Consider the following 7,627-nt stretch of genomic DNA (forward strand, 5'->3'; position numbering starts at 1 on the left):
TGTTTTGTTTCTGAAATATTGCCCTTCACAAACTTTGCTAAACAGTTCACTTACAATTGCATTGTAACATGTTCCCAATTTGTCTTGAGATGGTTGTCCCATCTCTGTCGGGCCAATTATACATTATTCGTACATTCACTGTAGTAGTCTCGCCACTCTGCACATCTGCACATCTGTTGTTGACCAATACTGGCCACTCATGTGGTTGAGAAGTATCTGCACCATTTGCACAATGGACACTGTTCCAGATTATTTCACTACGATTCGCTTTATACTGCTTGAATTTCTCGAAATCTCTTCACGTTTTGCACAATTATTGCTCGATCAGTGTTGGATTTATCTTACCCAACATTATAAAAAATAGACACAAAAGGAATGAAGACGCTGGTTTCTTTTTCTCATGAGGAGGGCGTATGGGAGATTGTTCAGATCACAGCCTCTCAACACGCTCTAAACAATCCCTCCCGTCGCTCCTGCATTTATTTGAAAATAGGAGGGTTTTTCCCAGACATAATGTTCTAAACAATAAGACACAACACAAAACATTGGACCAACACTTGTCCCGACCCGACCACATCCGATCACGTCCTTGGTCCAGGCACCCTTCCATCGGATGATGCTGAGTCATCTTTTCGAAGGCGAGACATCTAAAATCGTCCATAATACTAATGCAAGCTAAGCAAATAAATGATAACTTCTAGAATATATTTAACATTTCCCTCCTGTTTATCATGTATTTGCACAAATTCTCATATCATCTTACAGTCACTTCATTTCGATTTTTAATTGTAGAATCATTTTTATGAAACAAATACATTTACACTCAGAGTAAACTTGTCATACATGAATGTTGTAGTTTAAACATCGTAATCACCTGGATCAGGAAACAAATCAGGTAAAACAACATCATCATCATCATCGTCATTATTATCAACCTCCAATAAAGGATAAATCTGCTCCATACGGTTCCATGTGGGTTATGGCTGTGGTGATTAATTTACTGATTAATGCCCGAATGCATGGGATACAACAACATCCACACAATGTCAGAATGGCTGCAAAAACAGCAATTGATATCAATATTGGTGAAATTAGGGTTTTATATTTACCAAAAACGTCCATTCAGCTGTTTCACAAGGAGTGTTGATTGAGGGTCCGTAGACCATCGATGGCTCTGGTCAAGCTGCCATCTGAAGCAGTATTGTTTGTTCTCCAAACATACCGCAAACACCTCCCTCTCTTGCGAGGAGCATGTCGACAGCTATGCGGTCTTTGTAACGTCCTTGAGCTGCTCGTGCACAGCTTCCAACCCACTCTGAGTCCAATTTCCTAATCTCTGTACATTGAAGTGGATATAGTTTATCCCATCAACATTTTTATTAATCGTACACCAACAGCATATGAAGTATTCAAATACTCCTGCAACTTGGTCAGCTAATTTGTATTGATTAGGAACCCCACGAGGAACACCATGTATGTTTTATGTTGGATAATTTTGCCTCTGCCAGGATAAATCTCTTTTTTGTCAAGTATGTCCAAAACACACAAGGAATTTGTCTCCGGTAGTTGGAGCCGCTCTAGTACAACAGACAGTCAATTTACAGAACACTTTGGAGACATAAAGACATTGACAAAAAATAATTGTGCAAAAAGATGCAGTCCTCTAGCAGCAGTTTGAATGACTAATATCGCAATAGTCCGGTGCAAAGATCATTGTGCAAAGGGCGCTGAGACTTCAAGGAGTGTATGCGGTTTAAAGTGACGAGTAGTGCGATAATCTGGGACAATGGTTGTGCAAATGTTGCAGATGCTCCTCAATCAGTGTGCAAATGGAATAATACAATCTTGTGATAATTATGCCGGAACTATGCGCAACAAAGGCCTGGGACCCATGAAAACAACACAATCTTTTCTCGCTACATTTGCTGCTTGTTCCATCAATAGTAACCAATTGTTATTTTGTCCTGAAACTCCTGTGACAACAAGGAACCAATCATCAGTAGTTATGTTGTTAACCATTAAAATTTGTCTACCTTTCTTTGAAGTTTTCAATGGCATTTTTGGTTTAACACGGTTCCTATAACACAATACTACTTGGAAGTGGGGATCTTTTCCACCAGAATAGGCCCACAAGCTCACTATCAAACACATTGGGTGACTTGTATTTCAATATTAAACTATGGGCCGTTTTGCTTATGTTAAACTTCTTTCTTTGTTCTTTTGCTGTTCTTTTTGACCAACTGGACCAATCATAACCTGTTTCACCAATAAGGTGTTTCCATTCAAAACCTATAGTTGCATACCAGTCATATCTAAATCCCCAATTCTGCCCATTCTCTTGAGCATCATTGGTGAGAGCCGCATATGGAATTATGATTAAAGCAGCTTGATTTTGGGGGCACAAAATATTAAACCGTTTTGCCGCATTTGGAGGCCATGCCCACAATTTTGATCATCAGCTGTACTCCTTTTGACACGAGTTAATGATTCAAAAAAAATTTTTTAAATTATTATTGGGTTTGTCATATTGGTCCAGTTGGTAGGTGATTTTCTATCTAAAAAATGGGTTTTATCATTGAGGGTGGGACGTCCCATGTACCACAAAAACAAAACCAACATCTTAGTAGCCAAAGTTGCTACGTAACAACTTATCGAATCTAATAACCAACGTGGGTGTGCCTTTCTGCTGAGTTCTCACTAAAAGGGTTGGTGTCTTTTTTCTTCACTGACCAGCAAGCGTTTTCAGAATCTACACATCTGCTCCCGCTTCGTTATCAGACTTTTGCTCACCTTCCCTGTTTGAGTACTCAGCTGAAATGACTCTTACAGTGTGTTAAATGAACCCACGTGTTTCTTTCTGCTATTTTTTAGGGCTGTAAAGTGTCAATCTATCTGTGCCACCATCCCTCCGGTTGAGACGTGACACAGCATGTCTCAATATAGCAGCCCATTTGAATAGTTTATTTATTTATTTTTTTTTCCCTGTGCTAATGTAAATTTCATTTTGTAGTTTTGCACTTTGTTTTTCCCAATAATTGCGTTCTTGTTGTGGAATACTCATATTGGCTATCAGTATAGATTGTACCATCTTTATTTATCATTAGTTTGCATGCCTCGATTAATGCTACTAATTCAGCAGCTTGTTCAGCCAATTCCTGTCAATCATGCTGCGTGCCTTCATCATTAATAAGCTATTGGTCTTAGCTTATCACCGTATTGTTGTGTAAGTATGGAGGTCATGCAATAGCTTTTACAATCTACCATTTGAATGAATGTTTTATCATTAAATTTGGAAGGCCTAGCGCAGCACTGGAGACCAAATGTTGTTTAATGTCACAGAAGGCCTTTTCTGCCTCTGTACTCCATTAAACAGGTGATGTAATTTTAAGGTTGTTTTCATATATTAATTTTGACAATGGTGCAACAATTTCTGCATAGTTTGGAATCCATGCTGTACAATAATTTGTCAGACCTAAAAATGATTATTATGTTTCTTCGTCTGTGGTTTAGGATTTTTTAAGACTATAGCTCTCCTGTCTTCTAATATAGTCTTTCCTCCTATACTTAAATTATGGCCTAGATATTTAACTTGTCTTTTACATCATTGCAATTTATTTTTGTTAACTTTATGTCCCTCTTCTGTTAGATGATGCAGTAAGGTCAATGAATCTTTGCATGTGTCTTCATCTGTAGATGCCAGAAGACATGCGTGTTGTCATAACTTGTGAATAATTAGTTAGACTTTCACAGTAACCTTGCGGTAATCTAGTAAATGTATATATATATATATATTATTTTTTTTTTCTCAAATGTGAATGCAAACCAAAATTGACTGTTATTTTCTATTGGTACTGAAAAGAATGCATTAATGCATTAATGCATTAATGTCCACTACTGTAAACACAGTAGCGTCTGGTCTTAATGAATTTAACTATGTGCGTGGGTTTGGTACGCATGCTCTGTATTACTGCAGCTCATCACATTCTTTTTTATCTTCTATTTTTGTGATAAGCTCCAAGGCTGCAGACAACAGCCTTTCCCACGTTTAACGGTGGCTTGTCTTTTATTTTTTATATAATTTGATTCCTGTAACGCGGCTATTTTTTGTGTATTTAACCAACCATTAAAGCCGTGTTCGGTTATCCCTGTCTCTAAATATTAAATTTTATCAGGATCCTGTTTCTTTTTTTCTTTTAAATTTAATTTAATGAACTTCCAACCTTTACACTGCAGTGTATTCCTGTTTTTTATTTTACTACTTCCTTTCCCCATTTGAAAGAATTTGGTTCAGTGTAATACTACCTAGGGTAGTCTAGAACACTGTTTCTTTTCAGTAGGACGGTGATTCAAATTTACTTTCTGTGGTAATTCTCACTTCAACTCTTTCGAGTGGAGAATTCTTGCCTTTGCATCCACAAAAGTCCACCGTTTACTTTCCCACTGTTTTGGTATGGAATGAAAAACCTAGTGGTTTCCCATTTCCCATTTACACTCTCATTCAAACAGTTTTCATTCACACTGGCTCGTCAGAGGACTCCGCCGTCCCATACGGAATTTAACTACGTCTGTCAACAGCTCATTAGAGGACTCCGCCATCCTATACGGAATTTAACTACGACGCCACGAAACTTTCCTAGTTTCTTTATTCTACCCGCCATTGACTAGTATCCACAGGGTTTATTAAACACGGAATTTAAGTACGTACAGGACTCCGCCGTCCTCGCGGAATTTCTGGACTCCGGCGTCCTTTTTCCTAAAAAAAATATAAATTTAACTCACCAGTCGTCTTCAATCCTGTGGATTGTCGTCAACCTTCAGATCCCAGTTGAGGAGAACGAAGACCAGTCCCGTAAAGGGTCTTACTTGCCGTGGCCACGGTCTCTTAACTGGAAGTCGGCTCCACAACTGGAATCCTCGGGTGTGTTGACATCCGGCTCGAAGGACCAATTTAATGTTGGATTTATCTTACCCAACATTATAAAAAATAGACACAAAAGGAATGAAGACGCTGGTTTCTTTTTCTCATGAGGAGGGCGTATGGGAGATTGTTCAGATCACAGCCTCTCAACACGCTCTAAACAATCCCTCCCGTCGCTCCTGCATTTATTTGAAAATAGGAGGGTTTTTCCCAGACATAATGTTCTAAACAATAAGACACAACACAAAACATTGGACCAACACTTGTCCCGACCCGACCACATCCGATCACGTCCTTGGTCCAGGCACCCTTCCATCGGATGATGCTGAGTCATCTTTTCGAAGGCGAGACATCTAAAATCGTCCATAATACTAATGCAAGCTAAGCAAATAAATGATAACTTCTAGAATATATTTAACAATCAGTCATTTCAAATTGCTCTAAATTGCTAGAGGACTCTGCATCATTTGCACAAATGTCAAAAAATGAAAAATAACACAAAATTTGCATTGACATGACCACATTACCGCTAACCTTTCATTGCTCAGTGATTCTCTGTACTTTGGTCTCATGTGATTATGTCTCCAAAGTATTTTCTGTCAAATGGCTATCCGTTATCGCACGAGAGGGGCTCCAAGTACCGGAGACAAATTCCTTGTATGTTTCTGACATACTCGGCAAATATAGATTCTGATTTTTATTCTGCTGATTCTGATTGAATTTACTCTATCTAATCTACTCCTTCTAATACTGCCATTCACTCAACTGTAATGTATTCCTCGGAAGTGGTTCGGGTTCATAAACCGTGGCTTTGAGGTCCACACAATAATGTGCAATAATTACGTATCATTTAAAGATCCATACCTTGGTATCCTTAGCCTCGAGCTAATTAAAAGCACTGATGTGATAAAATCGTGACGTATCACGTGATACTAATATATATATATATCTATATAGATATATATATGTAGATATATGTGTGTATAGATTTTTTTTTTTTTTTACTGTCGGAAAAGGAGATACGGGATGTTTAAAAAAGGTACGTGAAGATTCTGTCTCCTAATAAAGAGATGGTAAGTCATAAGAGAGAGAATGACTGCATTATAATTTAGGTCAACCACCGATAAGAAAACGATTCCACGAGAATCTAAAGTGAAAAAGCTTACAGCACCTGGTATTCCCAGGCAGTCTCCCATCCAAGTACTAACCAGGCCCACCCCTGCTTAGCTTCCGAGATCGGACGTTCTTTTTTTTTTTTTTTTTTTTTTTTATTATCAAAAAATTCATTATTTACAATATGTACATGTAATCAAACTTAAAAACAGGTGACCAGTCTGTGAAATTCTCACAAGGCCATTGTTTTTTGCGATACAGTCCACAAAACGGCTGGCAGAGCAGGCATGTAGGAGAGTAAAGTGCGATTCAACTTGAGCCTTGAAGATCGCCCAATGATCGCCGGTGCCCTTGTCATGCAAGTAGATATTCCTCGTGACGATGACCGTGTGACGAGCAATGGCCAGAAGTACCCGGATGGCTGGTCTATTGATGGCCTGCAATGATACTGACGACGAGAAAGATGATGAGACGAAAACAAAAAGGAAAAACCCGACATTATGATCACCAGCCTCACGTGCCACCGGGGGGGGGAAGCCTCAGGCCCAGCTTCCTTGCGAGGAGATCCTCCAACCTAGAACGGAACTCACGAACGACTCTGCACCTGTTCGTAGTCCTCGGGTGCCTCTTTACACACCATACAGTCTCTGCCATAAACGCTAGGAGAAATTGCATTGAGTGTTGTGCTGCACCCGACCCCTATGGCCTCTCCCACAGTAGGTGAGCCCATGGGATGTAGAATGAATGCTTTTTGTCTAAAACGTCACCAAGTTTGTCATGCGCAAAAGCTCTGAGTAGGTGGCAGTAGCAATTTGAGATGCGCAGCCGACTGTTGGAACCGGAAGTCTTTTTAGTGTCTGACATTCGACGAGACGAATGCATTATTTTTGTCAAGAACAACTTCTAATTATGTTTACTTTCGATGTTTTTTAATTAGTCCAATCATTTCTCTTAAACCCGAATGGGTGGACTCTAAATTTCCCGTAGACTTGAATGTGAGTGCGAATGGTTGTTTGTTTCTATGAGCCCTGCGATTGGCTGGCGACCGGTTCAGGGTGTACCCCGCCTCCCGCCCCAAGATAGCTGGGATAGGATCCAGCAGCCCCCGACCCTCGTGAGGAGAAGCGGTAAAGACAATGGATGGATGGAGGGAGGTTTATATGTTTCTGGGTGTTAATGACCTCACTTTCAACTTATTTTATCCTCTCTCGATGCCGCTGTGCATTATTGGTATCCATTTACTGTCTCAATTTAAACTGAAATTCTCAAATAGGAAGCATATTTGTTCATGTCTGAGCACACAGTAGCGTTTCATCTAGCGTATGTTCCGGCTTGCCCGTTGTGTGTATTGTTGTTCACATGCTCATTATGACACCGTCGCTTGACATAGCGTGCGGGTGAATGACTTGCGTGCTTGCGCCGAGTCCACTTCATACTTACCTGGCAGGGGAGACACCATGATCAAGAAGGTGGTTCACCCAGGGTGAGGATCAGCCATTGCACTCAGATTGTGCTGACCCCTGCGAATTCCCCGAATGTGGGAATCTCGACTGCATAATTTCTGGTAGTGGGGGACCGCGTTCGTGCTCTCCCCTG

The 7,627-nt window shown here is 40.1% G+C and overlaps 1 non-coding gene across 1 annotated transcript; it reads left to right on the plus strand.

Moving 5' to 3' along the window:
* Positions 1–7,463: 7,463 nt before the first annotated feature.
* LOC133473644 (U1 spliceosomal RNA) lies at positions 7,464–7,627 on the plus strand. Its single transcript, XR_009787182.1, has one exon. It is a non-coding gene; the product is annotated as a U1 spliceosomal RNA (small nuclear RNA).

This window comes from Phyllopteryx taeniolatus, unplaced genomic scaffold (assembly GCF_024500385.1).
Source record: "Phyllopteryx taeniolatus isolate TA_2022b unplaced genomic scaffold, UOR_Ptae_1.2 contig_33, whole genome shotgun sequence".
In the NCBI taxonomy this organism is placed as follows: Eukaryota; Metazoa; Chordata; class Actinopteri; order Syngnathiformes; family Syngnathidae; genus Phyllopteryx; species Phyllopteryx taeniolatus.